The sequence below is a fragment of the Bidens hawaiensis genome, unplaced genomic scaffold (genome assembly GCF_021521415.1).
Source record: "Bidens hawaiensis isolate Kalapana, Puna unplaced genomic scaffold, B.hawaiensis_p1.1 tig00023398_1, whole genome shotgun sequence".
Classification (NCBI taxonomy): Eukaryota; Viridiplantae; Streptophyta; class Magnoliopsida; order Asterales; family Asteraceae; genus Bidens; species Bidens hawaiensis.
This window is the reverse complement of record NW_027493667.1, coordinates 186683-198165: the sequence shown is the minus strand read 5'-3', so window position 1 is coordinate 198165 and position 11483 is coordinate 186683.

Genomic DNA, 11483 nt, shown 5'->3' with positions numbered 1-11483 from the left:
TTCATATATTTCTCTATTTTCACAGTTCATGTTCTCTACAACTATTTCTATGTTTTTTTTTCTTTTGAAATGCCAAATGTTATAAATTAAGAAAAAAGAAATAAATTGCAAGTCGTAAGGAACATAAAACAACTAAACACCAAGTTACACCATAACAAAACTATAAAGGAAAATTGGTAAAGTTAAATTTGCACCACTTCTCTCACTCTAAGCGTGTTATTCATGTGCTTGATTGAAAGAAAGGAAGTTGACTTAATACCGTTCACCAAATTACCCACCGAAAAATAATTGCTCACCAAATCTGTGCATTCTGCTTTCTTGAAATTAACCAATATGTGACTACTGAAATTGCTTGAATCCTATACATTCCTCCTTGTTCTTCTTGTGTAAAGTTTGATATTCCAAAATGTCTTTCACCATATTGAAATTTGCAAACATCGATAACTTAACCCAATTATGAATAATCGACCATACCCATTTAGCTATTCGGTAATTAACCATGAGATGCACCGACGATTCTTGATGCATATTGCACAACACAAAAATAACATTCCAACATCGACCCCTCTTGACAAAAGTGCTAGTTTAGTAGCGGTCCAGTCTAAAAGAAATCTTCGCACAAAACAATTAACCTTGATGGGGATACAATTCAACCAAAAATTCTCAGCAACAAATTGGTGTTCCGAATTGTTTAGTATTCATATCAAGTGTTTGAACAGAAAATCCTCAGCCAAACATTCCCATCCTCTTCGTAACCATGCTTCTAGGCTCTGTTATAATAACCAAAGAAATTAGGTTCAAGCAGTTTTGAAAATCTCTCTTAACTTGGTCGCCCTCAATGGCCTCAACCATCTCCATAACCATCTAATTTCATTATTAATCAAAGAGACACTCACGACCTGAGATATCTTTCTATTTCTCCGAAGCAAACAACGTTGGGAATAAAATTTTCAACGGCTTATCACTCACCCAAATATCAAGCCAAAACTGAGTTTTATCATCCATACCTAATTTTACTTGTAACCTATCCATAATTTTTAGGTGACCATTATTATTTTCAAACTCCAACTTATTGATACCCTTTCATGTGCCTCTAATAGCTTTTTTAACCGAAATAATTCCCCATGATTGAACGTTTGTTTGTCAGTCGAAATGATTCGAAGGGTCGAGAATTGTGTTTGGTTTCCCATTAAGAAAAAACTTTAAGATCCTGGTTCCATAACATAATATTTTCCAGCTATTTGATAACTGATACATTAGGGATTCAAATCTAGGTGGTTACTTGTCATTATTTGAATTAAGTTCAAGTGCTAAGTTAAGCCATGTTTAGTTTTATTAATTAGTTTTAGTCAGTTTAAATTTAGTTTTTAATAAACCCCCCTTAAATAATACAAAATAAATAGTCGTGTTAGACAGCTGAATCTAATTAACTAGTTTACGTAATTTAAAGAGTCTGTGGGTTCAATACCCAGACTTACTAAACTTAACTAGAGTCGATTATTACACTTGCCGGTTAGTGGTAATAGTTAAGTTTAAGAGTCTAGAATTATTACTTAGTGTCTAGATTAGTGTTTATTTAGTTAATAAATTTATAACTACTTTTAGCATATCAAGTTTTTAGCGTTGTTGCTGGGGACTCTTGGCGATTGCGTTCATTAGCTTTGATTAGACTTGCTTGATTCGTACGTTCTATATTTTTTTGAATCGTAGGAGTCGAATTTATCTTATTTTATTTCATTTTTAGTTTTATTTTCGAGTCTTTTAGTAAAGTCTACTCATTTGGTTTTGTGTGTTTTACAGGTTTATGCCATATTTTCGATCACAAGGACCACCACCGGGAGATCTTGAACCTACTCCATTGAAGTTTGAGGTTAGTTCGTTATCAGGTTTCGTTTTACCATTTTCTGAAAAATAGCCTTAGATTTTGATTCTACACCTAAGTCATCACCACAATCATCACCGCCTAACTTACAGCTGCAAAGCCCTAAACATCTCCGAATGGAATCTCTTGCATGTATTGGAAAAAAACAAAAGGAGAGAGAGAGAGAGAGAGAGAGAGAGAGAGGGTTTCCCCCCCAAAACTCAAACCCAATTTTGTTAATTTTTTCCTTATACATATTTGTCATTTATCCAAATAAATAACATCTCTCATAATATAAATTATCCATATAATTTATTTAACACACAAATGCAAATATTTAGAAAACCCATTTTCCAAATATTATAAGTGTTGATATTTATTTCTTAGATCATATCTAATAATAAATATCGTGGCGTTTGTCTAGCTTGTTATTGGTATGAACCGACTTGGATCATTACGTACTAGCCACATCAACTCAAATATGTGTCTTGGGCAGATCGATTTCAACACCCTCAAGTGTAGAAAATGAACAAGTTCAAGATCATGTTCAAGATCTATACCAATGTCAAAATTTTAAACAAGATCCAGTACATGGTAATCAAGACAATCAAGAGGTTAATGATGATGATCCTAGCAACCAAGATGAAGTTCAAAGACAAGTTACAAGGGAAGCAAGATTTGAAGACTTATTTCAAAGTTTGAATATTGAAAATAATGTTGCATCTACCTCACAACCTAACAATGAAGGAGCACCAGAGTTTCATGATGCAACAACTGATTTGGTCATTGATGAACCAGATCTCAATGACTCAAATTTTGACTCTACTTTGTCTACTAATGTGATTATTCAATCCTCTTATGTTGAAAGAAACCATCCACCTGAGAACATTATTGGAGATATCAATGAAAGAGTTACAAGAAGTGCATCTGAATCTACAAATATTTGTTTGTACTCCTGCTTTCTATCCCAAATTGAACCCAAAAACATTGTTCAAGCATTAAAAGACAATTGTTGGGTAGAAGCAATGCAAGAGGAGTTTCTCAATTCAGAGATCTGCAGGTGTGGGAACTTGTAGATAGGCCAAGAAACAGATATGCCATTGGAACAAAATGGGATTTCCGGAACAAAAGGGATGAGAGAGGAATTGTGAATAAGAATAAAGCAACGCTTGTTGCATTGGGATGCTTACAAGAAGAAGGGATTGACTTTGAGGAAGTTTTTGCTCCTGTTGCAAGACTCGAAGCTATAAGAATCTTTCTAGCTTATGCTGCCTCAAAGAACATCAAAGTATTCCAATTGGATGTCAAATATGCTTTTCTAAATGGAAAAATAGAAGAGGAAGTGTATGTGGCTCAACTACCAGGATTTGAGGACTCTAATTATCCTAACAGAGTATATAAACTGAACAAGGCTTTGTAAGTATTGCATCAAGCTCCAAGAGCTTGGTATGATAAGCTATCTAATCACTTACTTGATAATGGTTTCTCAAGAGGAACTATTGACAAGACTCTCTTTTACAAGAAAAGAGGAAGAGATTTGCTTCTACTACAAGTCTATATGGATGATATCATATTTGGCTCAACCAATGAACAAATGTGTCTGGAATTTGAAGATGTGATGAAATCCAAGTACTCAATGAGCTCAATGGGAGAAATGAACTTCTTTCTTGGACTGCAAGTTCAACAAAGGCCTGTTGGTATCTTCATATGCCAGTCTAAGTATGTCCATGACATTTTGAACAAGTTCAAATGTCAGGAATTCAAACTGCTTCAACTCCAATGGACACTCATGAGAAAATGATAGCAAATGAATAGGGGGAGCCTGTTGATGAACATGAATATAGAGGCCAAAATTGGATCCTTGATGTATCTTACTGCTTCTAGACCGGATATCATGTTTGCAATGTGTGTATGTGCAAGATTTCAGTCAAGTTCTAAGGTCTCTCACATGACTACTGTCAAGAGGATTTTTAGATACTTGAAGGGAAAACCAGATTTGGGGATATGGTATCCTAAGAACCATTCATTTGATCTCATTGCCTACACTGAAGTGATTATGATCGGTGCAACATGAGCAGAAAGTCAACTTTTGGTGGATGTCAATTTTTGGGAGACAGGCTAGTGTCTTGGCAGTGCAAGAAACAAACTACAGTGTCCATCTCAACTGCTGAAGCTGAGTACATTGTTGCATCTGCCTGTTGTGAACAAGTTCTTTGGATTCAGCTGCAAATGATGGATTATGGTATGAATTTCTTAAACACTCCTATTTTCATTGATAATACTGCTGCATTTTTCATTGTATGAATCCAGTTCAACATTCCAAGACCAAGCACATTGAAATCAGACATCATTTCATTAGGGATTGTAATGAAAAAGGTCTAATTGAGATGAAAAGAGTTGACACAAGTAATAATGTGGATGACCTATTCACCAAACCACTTGATAGAACCAGATTCCACTTTCTTTTGAAAGCATTGGGAATGATCAACTCAGATGATGTCTGATTAATGATATGTGCTCTTTGTGCTTAATTGATTATCTTGATATATGATCTAGGTGATTGTTGTGTACGTTTGAATATGTTACTGTTTGATGGTCACTGATGTATGCTTAATTGATTATCTGTAAAACTTAGGTATATTTGATGCCTAGGTTAATGATCAGTGATTATGTGTGATGTCATCATAAGTGTTTAAAATGATCAATATGCATGTGTGCTTATCTGATATCTTGATGACGCATTTCAATATATTTAATCTGATGTGATGATGTTATTAGGATATGTTAGACTATGCTTTATGTGAAGTCTGTTTGTTTTGATGATGTTATGATTGTGACCTGAATATGTTACTTTCTGTTAGAGTCAAAATATGCTTTTGTGTCAAAGTTGCATGCTCAAATAAATTTTCAAATGAATTTTGCTTAAAACATTTTTGACAAAAACATAGCAAGTTGATTAATGGTGCAGAGATATGATAAGATTGTTCAGTTCAAGCTTTATAAAAGCTTAAGAAAGGGTGTTTTAATGAAAATTGATCCAACCCTTTGGGAATGATATTACATTGACTATTTGGCCAATCATATGGATTTAATAGGTTAAAAAGACACTTATTGCAGTCATTAACATGTATGGTTGCTTTCCCATGATGTGTAAAATCTAAGGTGATATAAACATAAAGAAATTGCTAAACTCAATGTGGAGTTACATTGTTGTCCATGCATGTTTCAATATACATCTTTCCGAATGATAGGCAGAAAAGTGAATATCCACTCATTCACGAGCCCGTTGGTATTTGGTCCCCAAAATGAAGTATTTGATAGAGAATGACAAAGAACACTAGTGAACAACACGTACTGATTATACAACACAATGTTGATATATATGTTCACAATCATATGTTACAAAAAAAACTCTCATAAGTTCTGTCATTAAAAAGTTTTACCAAATATCAGGGGGTCGGAGTCAAATCGGGGTGATCTGAAGAAAGCGAAATAAGCCTTAATAATAGATATGGAGCATCAGAAAGCGATATGTGTTATTCATTTAGTGTTATGCATCTTAAATGAACCTTAATCATATCACCAAAGAAATGAAATTCATGCTAAGTCTAGACATGCTGTTAACCTGTCTAATCTGTTATAATAATGCTGAGAATGAAGTATTGAGAAACAATTTAGTCAATATGATCCCATGTTGAGATCTTTTCACAAAAAGAAAGAAAAATGATTTGAAAAGAAAGATAACTGAAATTTGATCTCATTTGCTCTTAAACAATGATCTTTCATGATAAAACTGTTTGACTTTTGGTTTAAGACAAAAAGAGTTGCATTTTACCTTCAAAAAGCCTGAATATGTATTTTCGAGTAAGGTTTGATGATTTTCAACCTTTTCCAGCAAACTTAGATGATTTTGTCTAAGTTTATCCTATTCGAGCATGCTTTGATGATTTACAAACTTTTGAGTACACTTTATTGTTTTATTTAAAGTTTAACTCTTTCGAGCAAGCTTGATATTTGAGTATGTTTGATTACGTTGATTCTAGCAAGCCATGATGAATTCTTAACTTTCTAGCAAACTTAATCGTTTTATAGGTTGTTTAGGTCATTATAGCAAGATTTTTGATTGACTGTTTAAACTCATTCTAGCAAGCTTTGTGATGATCAACAGTTAATGATTTATTCATCTATTGTCGAGTACACTTTGATACTTCCTAGCTTTCGAGTATACTCAGATGTTCAGAAGGTTAGTTTTGTCTAGCATACTTGATAATTGTATGACATCTGCTTGAATATGCTTTATATGTCTATTTCGAGTAAACTTTGCTGTTTTGATTGAAATATGTCTCTATCTAGCATAGTTTATGATTGTGAATATGATTCTTTGAAATTACAAGTGTTTTGGGAAAACCTTGTTTTCCGAGCACACTTTATATTTCGATCACACTTTGAAATCCTCAAGTGTTCTCTTAGTATACTTGGTAAATTTCAATATTTTACTTTTCGAGTACACTTTGTGTTTAGAGTCCTTCTCTAGCACACTTTGCCCTCTTAAAGTGTGTCGAGCATACTTTTCTTCAAATTATACTTGACTAAATCTTTGTCTATCTGTTTATTAATTATCGGGTAAGATTTGTGATGTTTAGATATTCGAGCAAGGTTGACTATTAGAAATATGTCTAAGTTATTATTTTTGGATTCTTCATTAATTCCTAGCAAGGTTGCCTATTTGATGCTTTATACTTGATAATCTGTCTTGTGATTTATTTATCGAGCAATATTGTATTTTGAGTAAGCTTTCTTCATCTTTTCCACTTAGAGTATTTTTAATTACTTTATAATATTTAAACTTCTGGAAACGAATAACAAGTTTTAACTGATTCGATAAAAAGAATGCTCTCTCCCAATTTCAAGTTTCCAAGATTAATAATGTTAACTTTTACTTTTTGGATGAACTGCATAGACATAGTTCATAAGTATGTGTTTGATTGTGATAAAATAGGACAAAGTGTCGGTCCCGTATATATCACTAGATCACTCACACAATCAATGTCGCAACCCACACGGTTAAGTGTTGACAAGAAGGTTAACGACTTGCTATTTAGAGTACGAACAATAATGTATTAATGGCGGAAACACTAACACATTAAATATTGCTTAATAGACATAATTGTAACAAACACAGACTATAACTCAAAAGATTTCCATTTATAGAATCAGTAGTACAAACGAAAATCAATCAGGGTTTCAGTAAGGAATGTTTTATCCGTACGATTATAAGGACAGCCGTCACAATCGATTTCAGGAATAAATCAGGCATCCTTAAAGTTGTCTTAAAAGCTATATGAGGCGTGCCCTAAATTATTCTATTTATAGGCCTGCCACCTGACAATTGTCATTCCTTCTGGAAACCCTAATGATTGATACATAATCATAAAAACACATTACAAAAATATTCTAAGTGTAAAACAAGTCTTCGGGTAAGCTTTTGCAGCTTTTGTCTTCATCTAGCAGACCTGGTAACCAAAGTGTGCCGGGGAACAGTTCTCCGGGTAGACTTTACTTAGAATATTTTTCTTAGAAAATATTCACCTAGAAGACTTCAATCCTCTTGACCATAACAAACTTTGCTCGATATGATCCTACGAGCAAACTTGTTCTTCAGAAATCCTTTCAGCTCTTTGTTAATTGATAACTTATTGAACAAACCAAAGTGTGGTGGTAATACTGTAGATTGTGCTGGTAGCACTGTAGCTTGCTCGAAGTTGAACCTTGCTAGAAGAAGTCCTAAGCAAGTTTCATTGTTAACTTCCTTCAAGCTTGTTGGGACCACTGTTTATTAATAACAAACCTTGCTAGATCTTCCAAAGTACTTGGTTTCTTTAACTTGGTTTAGCCAAGAGTTTCCTAAAGAACAAACCTTGCTTGGCTTGAAGAACAACCTTGCTAGACAAAGTGAACCCTGCTCGAAATGACACTTAAAAGGAATTCCAGAAGATAAACTTGCCTGAAAGGCAAAATACCTTTCTAGGATAAGTGAAAGCTTGCTCGGAGGCCTAAGTGTGCTCGGTATCCATACTTAGCCATTTTCAGAGAGGTTGAGAAGATTCCAATCTTCATTTTGTCTTTTCTTGTCAAATCTTTGGCCCAACACAAAGTACTTGGATTGTAAAAATGCAAGGTTGTCACTCGATAATCAGTTTTATATAGCCAACCAAATTCCCTTGCAATAAATCCTGATTGCCTACGGCACCAAGAACAGATAGGCAAGAACAAGAATTACACTATACTAACAATTACAAATCAAACTCACAAACACCATAGAAATATAATCAAAATATCAAACTACTATCCCACAAATAACATAAACAATTAACAATCATTCAATGGAAAACCTTACCATTCGGGAGAGAACATAAAGGAATTTAGCCACACATGATTTGGTTCATCATTCCTTTAATCAAAGTATGAAAATGCATAAAATCAAGTCTCTAATGATTACCACACTCACAATAATGCTCTTGGACCCTAGAATCCGTCCCTAGGGTGTTCTCCAATGATAGATATGTGAAAAGACATTAAAAAACGGAATAAAACACAAGAATTCGGCAGTTACAACTTTCTGGAGCGTGGCCCACGTGTCCATCGTGGGCCACGGTGGTCGCCACGGTGGACCAGAACCCCACAGTACAGTGGGTTCTAGTCTGTCTTGATCAGTTGGACCGTGGCCCGCGGTTCAAACCACGGGCCAAGGTGGTTTTCAGCCACAAACTTCTTTTTTCACATATTTTAGCCTTCTTGACTTGTCGGTTCTTTCGGTTTCTTCTTTGCACGCCATAGCAGCCCCGGAACCTCCTTTTAACCTGCAAATAACCACACAACAGTAGTTATCTAGTCCTATGAATTTAACACTTATTACATAGATTTTTATATCGTTTAAGCTCACTTACGGGTCATACTCCGATGCACCCGTCACATTCCCACACTTAACCGTTGCTTGCCCCCAAGAAGCACCTCAAACAACAATTTTTTAACTTATAACCACCAAACATACCAACAATTCCGGTTTAGTTAAGGTCCCAAGTCATACCATATTCCCTCTTTACTATAGGTTTGCACTAGTATACTTGATATTCTATTTAAACCATAGAATTCTAACCAAACCTAACATGCTTTCGGTTATTTACCCATACATACAACCAATTCCCTCTTCTTGGTGATCATACACACATTTTCACATATAACCAATTCTCCTAGCATAAACTTGTACAATCATCAAATCTCCACCTATATAAATGCTTTCACACAAATGCGCAAATCAAGAGGGCTTTAAACAGGTTATAATTGGGCTAGGTGTAAGGGTATGGAAGGGAATATTTAAAGTAGCTCAAACAATCTGATCCGGCTTATTACAAACAAACTAAGTAAACAAAGAAATAAACAACTATATACATCACTAACTTCTCTTTTTTTTTCATTTTTTTAAAACTATATAATACTTTGAACATTGCATCTCTAACACAACTTTTGTTTTCGAAGCATAATGAACATAATTCTTATACATCCTATTGATGAATACTAAAACAATTACAAATACAAAGAAACTTACTAAGACGGATCGTCTCGCAATTTAACATCGGGGTTGATTGAATAAACAGAATAAGTCCAATATTGTTTTCTAAGGGAAATAACCCCCCGCCCCTCTCATTATCCATGCTCATATATGTAACGTATAAGGCCCAACCACCAAAACCCACACTCTCACTCATCCATATGAGGCTTTAACCTAATTGCATCTATTAGTTTTGCACTCATGCCAAGCTAAGGTCTCGAAATGCACGGATTTCACAAGTTCTATCGGAGGATATCAACCTTTTTACCAATCTTTACTTTCTCGATTCCCAAGTGCAAACAAACATGTTATGCAAGTTATTTTACCAAAAGCATGCTAACCTTGATTAGAATACTACATAATCTCCTTTTTTTAAAACAACTAGGCAAACATGTCCTTTAGGGAATTGTGACCATGAAAAGGGACCAATACCTTACCCCGTCATCTTACCACTTTCCAGTTTCTTTTAAATTTTTTAAATTTTTCTTATTTTTCATCTTTTTCAATTTTTTATATTTTTTTATTTATTTTTTTATTACTTTTAGAAAAAAAAAAAAGAAAATTTCCCTCATCACCACACTTAGGATACATTGTCCCCAATGTACGGTTTTGAGAAAAAGAAAACAAACAAACTACTACTTAAAAACACCCTTTTTTCCTCCACAACCCACAACACTTAATCATAAGTGTTTCATCCTCCTCCCATCCACCCAAAAATAATTAAAACAAAAGATAAAGAACTATATAAAATATACAAAACAGTGTTCACCAGACATGATGAGACTCAATCAGTGGTTAGGGGTCTGGCCGGCCCAAAGATTGTCGTCATGAAATCCGAAAATTCCCCAAAATTAAATTCCCCGTCGCCGCCGCTACTACCCTCTCCTGATGGTGGTGGTGCCATTTACTGCATTGGATCAACCCACATTGAGTGATGAAGAGGTGGTTCAGCATAGCATACAGAACCGTCATACGATGGTAGGGTCGTGTAATCCACAATTGGTGGATCCGGTACAGCTGGTTCACCCACATTCCATTGATCATGCATTCGTCTGTTCCTATCATCCATATACCGCATCTTCATTTCGTGCTCCCACCCGTAAGCTTGAGCACGGTTCCACATCTCCAATCTATCATGTCTCTCCTTCTCAGCCCACTCAGCATAAGCCCCCATGAATGTTTAATGATCGAATAAGGCCCGAGACTCTTCTAACCAATTTCCGTATGTTGAAGGTCTATGCCTTTCTACCACCTAGTTCATTGACCCCATATGGGCACAATTGTTACCATATGAATCATAACCCGAATAGTAATCCCAACCCCCGTGTTGGGAACTACTACCACCACCTACCTCCATGTACTCCGGTTCACCCATATCCTCCACTTCTTCCACTTGTTCATCCACATCCGCTTCCACATCTTCTCAAAACAGCCTCCATCTCAAATCATCGCTCACTAGCTGATGATGTCTATCACTTTGAGTATATATCCATCCCAGCATATCCTTCAACTAGAATACCTTAAACACTTTAGTCATCCCCACAAAATCCTCATTATCACACCATGAGACTTCAATAGTGCGGTGATCGGTCGATAATGCGGTATTAACTTCCGCTTGTTGCTCTCGTGACTGATCCAAATATTGTGCATGACTAAATAGCCAAAATAGATGAGTGGTTTCCCGCACATTAACACATACAAGACGAGAATATCACTATTCCTCACAATTGAAATGTCCCCCCGACGGGGCACCACATTAGACAAACAAATCGCCATCAACAGCTTTGCTCAATATTCATGTCATTTCACTTAATCTATGGGTTCAAACCCCGACCCCCTTTTAGAACCTTTCCCAACATGTTGTGTCATTGTGGATGTTTGTCAGGGCATTCAAACAAATCTTTTATCGTTGGATACACATGCGAGTTAGTCGGCTTGCTATCTAATAGGGCAATCTTATTAAACGTGTCAAAAGACATCACAACTTCACGTCCACCCATCGTTCCGATCAGT